The sequence below is a fragment of the Pleurodeles waltl genome, chromosome 4_1 (genome assembly GCF_031143425.1).
Source record: "Pleurodeles waltl isolate 20211129_DDA chromosome 4_1, aPleWal1.hap1.20221129, whole genome shotgun sequence".
In the NCBI taxonomy this organism is placed as follows: Eukaryota; Metazoa; Chordata; class Amphibia; order Caudata; family Salamandridae; genus Pleurodeles; species Pleurodeles waltl.
The window spans coordinates 628,091,178-628,104,542 of record NC_090442.1 but is presented as its reverse complement, the minus strand read 5'-3'; positions in this window follow the sequence as shown (position 1 = coordinate 628,104,542).

Genomic DNA, 13,365 nt, shown 5'->3' with positions numbered 1-13,365 from the left:
AAGTGGCTGATCAAATACCTCAGTCCATCTGTTACAGAAAACAGGGGTATATAACTTTCTATAAAATGGCTTTTTGATAGTGCTTCCTATATAACTGCTTTCTGAGTATGTAAGTGAATGTAGAAGTATATAAGTTGCTCTGTCACTGCCTGAGGCACACAATCCGTGCTTTTGAAATATGAAAGTGAGTTGCTTGGTCAGTGGTATACTTTGTGTAGTGCTTGGCTTAGGTGTCTACAAGTACATGAGGATGTTTCTAAAACTGAACTGTAATGTACATTTCTTAGCCACTTAAGTACAATGCACTATGTTTTCTGGCATACGTACAACAGATCACAGAGGTGAGTTATTTCTACTTAAGCATGAGTTTGAGACTTGACAAAGGTGTTTTGCAGGCCAACTTTAGTTAGGCAGTGAGAGCACAAACAGGCTCTGCACTACTAGGCCTCACACATGATTAAAGCAGCATTTGTCTAAATACAAGAGAAGATTGTATCAGTACTTGCCTTTATATCTCAGCAAATGTAGGTATCTACATGGAGTAGTGCATATGTCCATTTGTGAGTGCCTGTTTTAGTACCTGTATGGGTGTGCAAATGTGTACCTAAGTGGCTGAACAAATACCTTATTGCCTGTGTAAGGGAATACAGAGGTATACTTCACATACCTATACAGTGCATGTTTTTATCTTTTAATACTGACTCTTGTGGTCCTCTTCATAAATGAAATAAATAAGACTACAAGTCCCAGGAGTCAAAGAAACACATTCTTTGTGAACAGCGCATTTTATATAGACATGTTAAACGTTCAAATTTTCTAATACACTGTTGAGTATAAGTTTAACCCTTAGCATGCAGTTCTGTTATCAATTAAGCCATGCAGTACATCAGCACATGTATAATATACAGTTCCATGGCAACAGTTTATCAATGAATCTCTCACAAACTTAGACCGTCATTACGACATTGGCAGTAAATCCCACTTACCGCCATGGTGACGGGCACCAACATACCACCGCGGTGGCGAATATCCATTTGCCATATTATGACACACACGCACCTGTCTGACAGAATACTCCTACATACACAAATCCGCTAGCCCAAAGGTCAGTGCTAAAGTGGCAGTACCAACACCCATACCGTCACGCCAACTAAACTACACCGATCACATTATGACCCAGGAATCACCACAGCGGACATTCAACGGCGGTAAACCATTGGCAGTACATACTGCTGTGCTCAGAATGGACACCCACATACAAAACAACACTACATTGGCCAATACCAACACCTGACACTCATACAGACACCACACCCACACACCCACATCACTATAAAAGACACACCCACGTTACCCATAACCCTTAACAAACAACAATTACCGCCAGGAGATTGACAAGAATAGCACAGAGACAACTAGACACACACACCATTACACCCATACATTCCTCACGCACCCCACATCACACACCCCACCACATTACTTAACACACTCTCACCAACACACACCACAGAACACCCATGTCCCCACAAAGGCACCTCTGTCTCACTGATGAGGAGTTAAGGGTCATGGTGGAAGAAATTGTCAGGGTAGAGCCACAGCTGTTTGGAGCACAGTTACAGCAGATCTCCATTGCAAGGAAGATGGAGCTATGGCGGAGAATCGTGGACAGGGTGAATGCTGTGGGACAGCATCAAAGAACAAGGAATTACATCAGGAAGAGGTGGAATGTCGTACGGGGGAAGGTACGTACCATTGCAGCAAGGCACCACCTCGCCATACAGAGGACTGGCGGTGGACCCCCACCTACTCCCCCACAGCTCACAGCATGGGAGGCCAAGTCTTGGCAATACTGCATCCTGAGGGACTCGCTGGAGTAGCCGGAGGACTGGACACTGGTAAGTCAATATTTACAACTTATCACCCCCCATATCTGCATGCCATCATACACCCTTACTCCCATCACTCCACTCCATCCCACACACTCCATCTACACATATGACCAACCCCAATGCCAAGCCCTGCATGCTATACCAATGCATAGACAGTCCTCCCAGCCCTGCATGGACACCTATCACAAAAGCATGCACAGCATAAGGGAACTAACAATCACACAATACTTAACCATACACAAGAAAAAGGTTGCAGGACAGCACTGATAGAGGGGAAGTCAGGGATGTACAATTAGCACAGACATGAAGCATAATACATCACTTACATCCCCACAGGTGACTCATCCAATGTCAGCGGAGAGGAGGTGCCATGACAAACCAGTCCCCCAACAGAAGATGCCCACAGTGATGACAGTAACTCTGGACTTCAGGATCTGGACCAACAACCTGGCCCATAAGGGACCACTGGACAGCCGGTCTCACAAGCCCACTCACAGTCCATCACAGAGCCTCCGCATCAGTATCCAACACCACGGCACCCACCCAGCATACCACACCTCTGTCACGAGGATACATCAATCAGCAGGGTGCCCACCTGTACAGGGACCCCAGTTGTAGGAAAGTACCATCTTGCCTGGCATGTTACCCCCATTTTTCACTGTATATATGTTGTTTTAGTTGTATGTGTCACTGGGACCCTGGTAACCCAGGGCCCCAGTGCTCATAAGTGTGCCTGAATGTGTTACCTGTGTAGTGACTAACTGTCTCACTGAGGCTCTGCTAACCAGAACCTCAGTGGTTATGCTCTCTCATTTCTTTCCAAATTGTCACTGACAGGCTAGTGACCATTTTTACCAATTTACATTGGCTTACTGGAACACCCTTATAATTCCCTAGTATATGGTACTGAGGTACCCAGGGTATTGGGGTTCCAGGAGATCCCTATGGGCTGCAGCATTTCTTTTGCCACCCATAGGGAGCTCTGACAATTCTTACACAGGCCTGCCACTGCAGCCTGAGTGAAATAACGTCCACGTTATTTCACAGCCATTTTACACTGCACTTAAGTAACTTATAAGTCACCTATATGTCTAACCTTTACCTGGTAAAGGTTAGGTGCAAAGTTACTTAGTGTGAGGGCACCCTGGCACTAGCCAAGGTGCCCCCACATTGTTCAGAGCCAATTCCCTGAACTTTGTGAGTGCGGGGACACCATTACACGCGTGCACTACATGGAGGTCACTACCTAAATGTAGCTTCACAATGGTAACTCCGAATATGGCCATGTAACATGTCTATGATCATGGAATTGCCCCCTCTATGCCATCCTGGCATAGTTGGCACAATCCCATGATCCCAGTGGTCTGTAGCACAGACCCTGGTACTGCCAAACTGCCCTTCCTGGGGTTTCACTGCAGCTGCTGCTGCTGCCAACCCCTCAGACAGGCATCTGCCCTCCTGGGGTCCAGCCAGGCCTGGCCCAGGATGGCAGAACAAAGAACTTCCTCTGAGAGAGGGTGTGACACCCTCTCCCTTTGGAAAATGGTGTGAAGGCAGGGGAGGAGTAGCCTCCCCCAGCCTCTGGAAATGCTTTCTTGGGCACAGATGTGCCCAATTCTGCATAAGCCAGTCTACACCGGTTCAGGGACCCCTTAGCCCCTGCTCTGGCGCGAAACTGGACAAAGGAAAGGGGAGTGACCACTCCCCTGACCTGCACCTCCCCTGGGAGGTGTCCAGAGCTCCTCCAGTGTGCTCCAGACCCCTGCCATCTTGGAAACAGAGGTGCTGCTGGCACACTGGACTGCTCTGAGTGGCCAGTGCCACCAGGTGACGTCAGAGACTCCTGCTGATAGGCTCCTTCAGGTGTTAGTAGCCTATCCTCTCTCCTAGGTAGCCAAACCCTCTTTTCTGGCTATTTAGGGTCTCTGTCTCTGGGGAAACTTTAGATAACGAATGCAAGAGCTCATCCGAGTTCCTCTGCATCTCTCTCTTCACCTTCTGATAAGGAACCGACTGCTGACCGCGCTGGAAGCCTGCAAACCTGCAACATAGTAGCAAAGACGACTACTGCAACTCTGTAACGCTGATCCTGCCGCCTTCTCGACTGTTTTCCTGCTTGTGCATGCTGTGGGGGTAGTCTGCCTCCTCTCTGCACCAGAAGCTCCGAAGAAATCTCCCGTGGGTCGACGGAATCTTCCCCCTGCAACCGCAGGCACCAAAAAGCTGCATTACCGGTCCCTTGGGTCTCCTCTCAGCACGACGAGCGAGGTCCCTCGAATCCAGCAACTCTGTCCAAGTGACCCCCACAGTCCAGTGACTCTTCAGCCCAAGTTTGGTGGAGGTAAGTCCTTGCCTCACCTCGCTGGGCTGCATTGCTGGGAACCGCGACTTTGCAGCTACTCCGGCCACTGTGCACTTCCGGCGGAAGTCCTTTGTGCACAGCCAAGCCTGGGTCCACGGCACTCTAACCTGCATTGCACGACTTTCTAAGTTGGTCTCCGGCGACGTGGGACTCCTTTGTGCAACTTCGGTGAGCACCGTTTTCACGCATCCTTGTAGTGCCTGTTTCTGGCACTTCTCCGAGTGCTACCTGCTTCAGTGAGGGCTCTTTGTCTTGCTCGACATCCCCTCTCTCTTCAGGTCCAATTTGAGACCTCCTGGTCCCTCCTGGGCCCCGGCAGCGTCCAAAAACGCTAAATGCACGATTAGCAACTAGCAAGGCTTGTTGGCGTCCTTTTGGCAGGAAAACACTTCTGCACGACTCTCCAAGGCGAGAGGGATCCGTCCACCAAAGGGGAAGTCTCTAGCCCTTTTCGTTCCTGCAGAAACCTCAGCTTCTTCTGTCCAGTAGAAGCTTCTTTGCACCCACAGCTGGCATTTCCTGGGCATCTGCCCATCTCCGACTTGCTTGTGACTTTTGGACTTGGTCCCCTTGTTCCACAGGTACCCTAGATTGGAAATCCACAGTTGTTGCATTGCTGGTTTGTGTCTTTCCTGCATTATTCCTCTAACACGACTACTTTGTCCTTAGGGGAACTTTAGTGCAATTTGCACTCACTTTTCAGGGTCTTGGGGAGGGTTATTTTTCTAACTCTCACTATTTTCTAATAGTCCCATCGACCCTCTACAAGGTCACATAGGTTTGGGGTCCATTCGTGGTTCGCATTCCACTTTTGGAGTATATGGTTTGTGTTGCCCCTATCCCTATGTTTCCCCATTGCATCCTATTGTAACTATACATTGTTTGCACTGTTTTCTAAGACTATACTGCATATTTTTGCTATTGTGTATATATATCTTGTGTATATTTCCTATCCTCTCACTGAGGGTACACTCTGAGATACTTTGGCATATTGTCATAAAAATAAAGTACCTTTATTTTTAGTATAACTGTGTATTGTGTTTTCTTATGATATTGTGCATATGACACTAGGTGGTACTGTGGTAGCTTCACACGTCTCCTAGTTCAGCCTAAGCTGCTCTGCTAAGCTACCATTATCTATCAGCCTAAGCTGCTAGACACCCTATACACTAATAAGGGATAACTGGGCCTGGTGCAAGGTGCAAGTACCCCTTGGTACTCACTACAAGCCAGTCCAGCCTCCTACACCAGTCCACACCTCTCCCCCAAGACAATCAGGGACCTGGGGTCAGGGGCAGTGGGCACACTGTTCAGGGGACAGAGGCACAGGCCAACAGGGACACTGGGAGGACAACTGTGCAGGACAGGACCAGGGAACCTACTCTCCAGGAGGCACTCTCTGAGACCCTGGGAGCCTACCAACATTCCCAGGACACGATGGGCCAGATCCTTGGCACAGTGCAGGAGAACAGGCGGCTGCAGGAAGGACAGTATCAGGATCAGGGAGGCCATTAACACCACCCAGATGTCCAGAGCAGGGGTGCTGGCAGACAAGGCAAACATCATGAGAGAGGCAACAGCACACCCATGGGCCCCTACCCCTAGGCATCCATTGACCATCCCTCCACTTCTGCTGCAGCAAGTGGGCAGGAGGCCCTGCCACTGTATCCACAGCCCACTAGCACCCCCCCTGCAGAAGGTAAACCACCCTGCAAACATTCCCTGCGAACCAGACAGAAGCCAGAGACACTTGCCAAGACCACTGCCAGGAAATGAGACTCTCCTGATTGTACCCCTTGTGTCTCACCCTGTCACTTTATCCACTTTGAAATGCTGTTGCTCCCCTTCCTATGGCCCCTTGGACACTGGAACTGTGCTACAAACAGACTGGAACAATACCCTGGACCTTCCTCCATCATCACCCCATTCCATTGCACTTTTCCCTCAATTTCATAACACTACAATAAACACCCTTGAATACAGCTTGACTACTAGTATTTTATGTTTTGAAAATGTGCATATATGTAAACGATCACATCTGGTGCAAATGATCTGAACACTATGAGAGCATAGAAATAAGGACCTTTAGCTGTCTGTAGTCAGCACATCAGTACACAGTGACAAGCCATAGGTGACAGTAAGTTGAGATGCAATGGAAGTTAATCCCATCATGCTACAGCCATGAAGAATACATCAATAGTCATGGGAATGGTCAATTGCACTGTCTCACCTATGTGTCATTGGAAGTATTGACGGATAACTGATGTTCTGTTGTCCTTATCCTCTGCCTCTTCATCCTCACTGTCCGCAGGGTCTACTGCAGCCACAGGGGCATCTCTAGTCTCTTCCTCCTGCAGAAAGGGTACATGCCGTCTGAGGGCCAGGTTGTGCAACATGCAGCACGCCACTACAATCTGGCAGACCTTCTCAGGTGAATAGCACAGGAATCTACCTGTCAGTTGAAGGCACCTGAACCTGTCCTTCAGGAGGCCAAAGGTCCTCTTGATGATCTGTCTGGTTCGCCCATGTGCCTCATTACAATGTTCCTCTGCCCCTGTCCTGGCATTCCTCACAGGGGTCAGCAGTCACAATGGGTTTGGGTAGCCAAAGTCACCTGCAAGTATTGAGGGATCACATTTAGCCTCACACAATGATTTGGGGATGACACCTGAAGGCACTCACTAACATGCAGTGGGTGTGACCAAGGCTCACCTTTTAGCCACACCCTGTGCCTCTGTAGTTAGGCCATCACATTTAGGATGCTGCTATTCCTCAGAACAAAGGCATCATGCACCGACCCAGGATACTTAGCAATGATGTGGGAGATGTACTGGTCCGCCAGGCACACCATTTGCACATTCAGTGAGAGGAAACTCTTACGATTCCTGAACACCTGTTAATTCTTGTGGGGGGGACAAATGAAATATGTGTACCGTCAATCACCCCAATAATATTAGGGATATGTCCCATCGCATAGAATCTGGCCTTCACAGTGGCCAAATCTTCCACCTGGGGGAACGAAATGTAGCTGCACATGTGTTTTACCAGGGCAGACAATACTCTCGCCAGCATGATTGAGAACATTAGCTCTGACATTCCTGCTGCCAAGCCCACTGTCACTTGGAAAGAACCAGTTGCCAAGAAATGGAGCACTGATAGCACTTGCACGAGAGGGAGGATCCCAGTGGGGTGATGGATTGCAGATATCAAGTCTGGCTCCAAATTGGGCACACAGCTCAGTTATTGTGGCCCTGTCCAGTCTATAGGTAAGGATAATGTGCCTGTCCTCCAGTGTAGCCAAGTCCACAAGGGGTCTGTACACAGGGGTATGTCTCCACCTCCTATTCATCCGCAGCAGTAGGTATCTAAGGGACACAAGAGTGAGTAGGCTGTCACAATTTGAACAATGGAACCACAACTTAAGTGTTTATAGTGCATTTATGGTATGGGACAGTGGGAATGGCGAGGAATGTGCTAATCTAGTCTGTGACAGAGTTAATGTTGATATGACCATTGTCCCGCCCATAAAATGGCAACTGCCTGTCCTGTATATAGGGACAGGTGGAAGTGAGGTAATTCCACTGACGTTGGGCATTGTGGCAGAAGGTGGCCTTGCACCGCCGTGCATTTCCTCATTGGATAATAACAGGCTCTAAGGAGTACAGTGACCAATGGGGATCTGCGCTGGGGGTGACGGTGTACACCACCACGGATGTGACCACCATTTTCTGTCTGATTCTTCACTTGTTTCCTGACCTTCAACAGGAGAACACCTACATTGCATGTGCTGCTGTGACCTGTGTCTGGATCCTACCATTGCCCGTGTGACCAGGCAAAGAGCACCTGCCTTCACTTCGGAGGAGTTGGACGACTGGTGGATGGGGTCCTTCCCCAGTACTGATTGCTGTGTGGGCCTCCAGTCCAACAGGTGAGTACATATTGGGCACGATGCATGTAGGAAGGATGAATGGCGGTGTATGTGCAAGCATTTTGTCATCGGGGGCAGGGACGAATGTCTTGTGGTGGTGTACATGGTGTGCGACGGGTGATGTTTGTGCCAAAGGTGATGGAAACGGGATTGGTGGGCCATATTTGTGACTGGCTGGATTGTTTGGTTAATGGCGTTCTCCTGTCTGTATTATCTCTGCAGGTCAGCGGCCATCAAAAGAAGGGATTATGGCGTGCCATCGCCAAGGACGTGCAGACCCTGGGGGTCTATAGCAGGTGGAGCACCCACTGTCGGAAATGGTGGGAGGACCTGAGACGCTGGGCACGGAAGACCACAGAGGCTAAGCTGGGGATGGCCTCCCAATGAGGAAGGGGTGCCCATCGGAACATGACCCCCCTCATGGCCTGCATACTGGTGGTGGCCTACCCAGAGCTGGATGGGCACTTGTGGGAATCATAGCAGCAACAAGGGGGTGAGTACAGTAGGTATTATTAAAAAATTTGGCAGGTGGGCTGGGATATGGGTGGTGGATGTGAGTTAGTGGTGCCCCAAAGGCCAGACCAGACATTGCAGCATGTGTCAACTCTAGGGTAATGGTGGTATGGCAAATGCAGGTAACCTAGCTTGTAAGCATTCCATTTAAATCAGGGCTTTGTGGGTACCAGGAGGGGTGTAGTTGGCGGTGTGTGGCCCTCATCTTGCCTTAGAATCTAGTCAAATCACTGGCAGTGCAATGCATAGTGCTCAAGCCTGATCCCTGTATGTGACGGTGCTATGTATGCCAACTGTGATGATGGTGCAGTAATTGACCCGGTGTTTCCTTTTTCTTTCTCCCCCCTTTTTCTTTTGTCATCCTGACCATGTGTGCATTAGCTTCATCTGGTGGAGGAGCAGGGGCACCGGTGACAGAGGGAGCTCTAGCCCACAGGACCCTTGAGGCAGAGTCCACTGACGCCAAGGGAACCAGTGGGACGGAGGGCCAGGGGAGCTCCACGGCAGAGACAGGAGGTCAAAACACAGACTCAGATACCTCCTCTAATGGAAGCTACATGGTGGTGGCTGCACCTCTGTGACCACCCCAGCTGCAGGTACAGCCACCACCCCCATACCAGCACCGCCCTCCCAGTAGCCCCTCAGTGAGTTGCCCGTGCCCGCTCACCCAGGAGGGTGGGCATCTCTTTTGCCCCAGGTACCTCAAGCCCTGCCCCAGTGGGCCCTGCTGCCCTGAGTGAGGAGGCCATTGACCTCCTGAGATCCATCTCTGTAGGGCAGTCAACCATTGTGAATGTCATCCAGAAGCTGGCATGCCAGATGCAGTAACGCAAAGCATTCCTGGAGGGTATTCACAGTGGATTGGCGACCTAACAGAGATCGATTCAGGCTCTGGCCTCCTCTCTGATGGCAGCCATTGTCATTGTTTCTACCATCCCCTCTCCAACTGCCTCTTCCCAGACCCAGTCTCCTCAACCCCAACCGATCCCATGCACACATACTGACTGGCAGGCACACAAGACAACACCCAAGAGTGGCACAGGCAAACACTGGCACCACAATTCATACCACAAGCCCTCACACAAACACCAGACAGTTGCAGACACAACCACATCCATTGACTTCACTGTCTTCCCCTCCTCCTCCATCTCCTGCCCAGTCACGTCCACATTCACATCTGCTTGCACTGCACCAACATCCACCACCAGCATCCCCACACCAAGTAGCAGACACATCTCACTAGCAGACACCTCCACAACATCCATGCACGCTTCCCCTGTGTCCTCTCCCACCCTGTCTGTCCCCCCTCAAGGACACAAACATAAGCACTCACACACCCAACAGCCATCCACCTCACATCAGCATACTGCCCATGCACCTGCACCCAAATCCAGGAGACATACACCTTCTACAACCACTCCCTCAACCTCCACTCCCATCCCTCTACCCTCCTCACACCCTACCATCCCTAAGAAGCTTTTCCTTGCCCAACTTGACCTCTTCCCTCCCCATCCCCCCAAACTGCTGTAAGAGCAGGGTCCCAATGACCCAGCCCAGCACCTCAGCCAAACAGTCCATGCAGACAGTGGTGGCACCACCTAGTTGTGGTGGCAAGTCATTGAAGGATCCCACTCCACCAGCTGAGAAGGGGAAGGATCCCACACCTCCTGCCATGAAGGGGAAGGAGCCTGCACCTCCTGCTTTGAAGGGGAAGAAGCCCTCTACTCCTGCCCGGAAGGCTAAGGAACATGGACAACATGCCATGAAGGGGAAGAAGCCCTCAACCTCTGCCAGGAAAGGTACCACCAATGATCACGAGGCCCCCATTGCCAGCTGAAGAAATTTATACCTCACTACCAGCACAGGCTGCCCAGGAGGCACCTCCACTTCCCACCACAGTGCATCGCTCACCACCAGCAAAGGCTGCCCAGGAGGCACCTCCATCTGCCACTGCAGTGCAGCCATCACCACCAGCAGAGGCTGCCCATGAGGCACCTCCATCTGCCACCACAGTAGCCATCACCACCAGCAGAGGCTGCCCAGGAGTCACTTCCATCTGCCACCACAGTGCAGTCATCACCACCAGTAGAGGCTGCCCAGGAGGCACCTCCATATGCAGCCATCACCACCAGCAGAAGCCAAGTAGGCCTTCCTCCAGGGGCTGTTGTATGAGGGCCCCCCTTCAAAACCAGTGGGAAAGTCACCCATCTGAGAGACTCTGGCCTTGCACTCCCCTGCAGAGAGAAATGGGCAAGGAGCTCCCTCCAGAACCAGTGGGAAAGTCACCCACCTGAGAGACTAAGGCCTTGCAATCCCCAGCAGGGAGAAATGGGCATGGAGCCCCCTCCAGAACCAGTAGAAAGTCACCCACCTGAGAGACGGTGGCATTGCAATCCCTAGCAGAGAGAAATGGGTATGGAGCCCCATCCAGAACCTGTGGGAAAGTCACCCACCTGGGAGACTGTGGCCTTGCACTCCCCAGTAGACAGAAATGGGCATGGAGCTCCCTCCAGACGCAGTGGGCAAGTCACCTACCAGAGAGACTGTAGCCTTGCAATCCGCAGCAGAGAGAAATGAGCATGGAGCCCCCTCCAGAAGCAGTGAGAATGTAAGCCACATGAGAGACTCTGGCCTTGCACTCCCCAGCAGAGAGAAATGAGCAAGGAGCCCCCTCAAAAACCAGTGGAAAGTCACCCACCTGAGAGACTGTGGCCTTGCACTCCTAGCAGATAGAAATTGGCATGGACCCCCAACCAGTACCAGTGGGCTTGTTCCTGACTTTGGCTGAGGTGCCCCCCACCCCCCATCCCCCTGAGGTACCTGCCCACTTGCAAACTGATGCCCCTGCAGAGTTCTATCCGGATGAAGTCAGGATTCAAGTTGGGCCTTGGACTATGCCCTGTGACCATGTGGGCCCTTAGTACATTGGACTGGGCAGTGGCCCTTTGTGTACATTTATACATATCTGTTTCACCGACAATTCAATTATTTATTAGCTGTTGATATCAATACATTGACCTTAGTCCATTCTTGTTGTCCTTGAATTATTCTGCTGTGTATCGGGTGCAAATAGTTTTCCGTGTGCTGCTGGTTGTATGTATGGTGTGTGTGTGTGGATGGTGTGTGTCGGGCGTCTGTGTGTCACTCTTGTTTTCCTCCCTCCCTCCCTTGTGTGGTCGGCAGCTGTACTCACTGTTGTCGTCTTTGTCGGCGTTGGTGTTCCAGCTGGAGCATAACATAGAAGAGCATCAGAAAAACTTGCAATTCAGGTTCCATGGCGGCATTGTTCTTCTCTGTGTCTCCAATGGTGAGTCCTTTCTCTTCAGTGATACGTGTCTGCCAGGCTTTTGATAGCGTTGGTGCCGCCCCGGAAAACATGGCAGATTGATGTGTCTTAATTTGGTGGGTGGTTCTTTGTCTTCTGCCTGGCTGTTGATGGCTACAGCCGTGGAGAGCATTGCTTCCGCCCTGGTGGTTGGTGTAGTACATTGGCTGTCTATGGGAGTTCTCACAGCCATCGTCATAATTTGGTTGTAGTTACCGGCAGCCTGTTGGCAGTATTACTGCCACTTTGTCACTCACTGCCAGGGTCATAATGAGGGCCTTAATTTGCACCTCAGAGAAATCGCATCATAATCACCTATTAATAAATATATAAAAGCTCTCACACTACCACACATAAATCATCTCAGGTACTTTCAATACTTTTCTATATATTTCATACTCTCTTTTAACAATGTCAGATAGACACATCCATTTTTAATCAATTTTTTTCTCTCAAAATTAAAAGTAAGTGACGTACCAGAAAATTGAGTACGCTGCTGAAATATTTTTTTTTCATTTTTGCTGTTATCAGGTAGATTCAATACTCTCAAGAATTGTCAAAACTAAGCATAAGAATGTGTCAGCACTCTTACACATAGCAACCATAAATGGCAACTTTTTCAACTTTGCACTGTGTGATACTGGAGATGTAAACGCATAGAAACATATCTTCCATTTTTTACGTTGTAAGCCCAATTCTGAATGGTTAGTATGTGTTAACCCTTTCATGTACTTTTCTGAAGAAGCCCAGTGCTGTGGGCATTTTTTATCCCGATGAAATCCCGAAAAAAAAGGGTGTCCAAAAACATATTTAGCTTGGTAGTTTTATTTCTTCAAGAGTATACTATACATCATTAGCAATGCCCCTTGGGAAAGTAAACCCTTATCACAGAATATTTAGTACAAACCCTTTTAATTTGAACAAAGACGGAACTCTGTCTTTTAGACCCTTTCCCCACTACACTTTTAGCACAGTGTCCATAGCAACCCACTAGAAGCAGTAGGTCACAAGATCACAGCACATTCTAGAAGGAACATACTAGTTACAAAATGAGTTGCAGCAGGTGTGGTTTACTGTACAGATTAAACACCATGGGGGTCATTACAACCCTGGTGGACGGTGTTAAAGTGGTGGTAAGACCGCCAACCGGCCGTGGGTAAAAATTTTGCAATTACGACTGTGGCGGAAACCACCAACAAAGACAGTCACATTAACACTCAGACCGCCACGGCGGTACAAACAAACAGCGTGGCGGTCACCGCCAACAGACAGGCGGGAGACAATGTACCGCCCACACTATTATGACAGGCCAATCCGTCACCTTTTCTGGGGCGGATTCACCGCG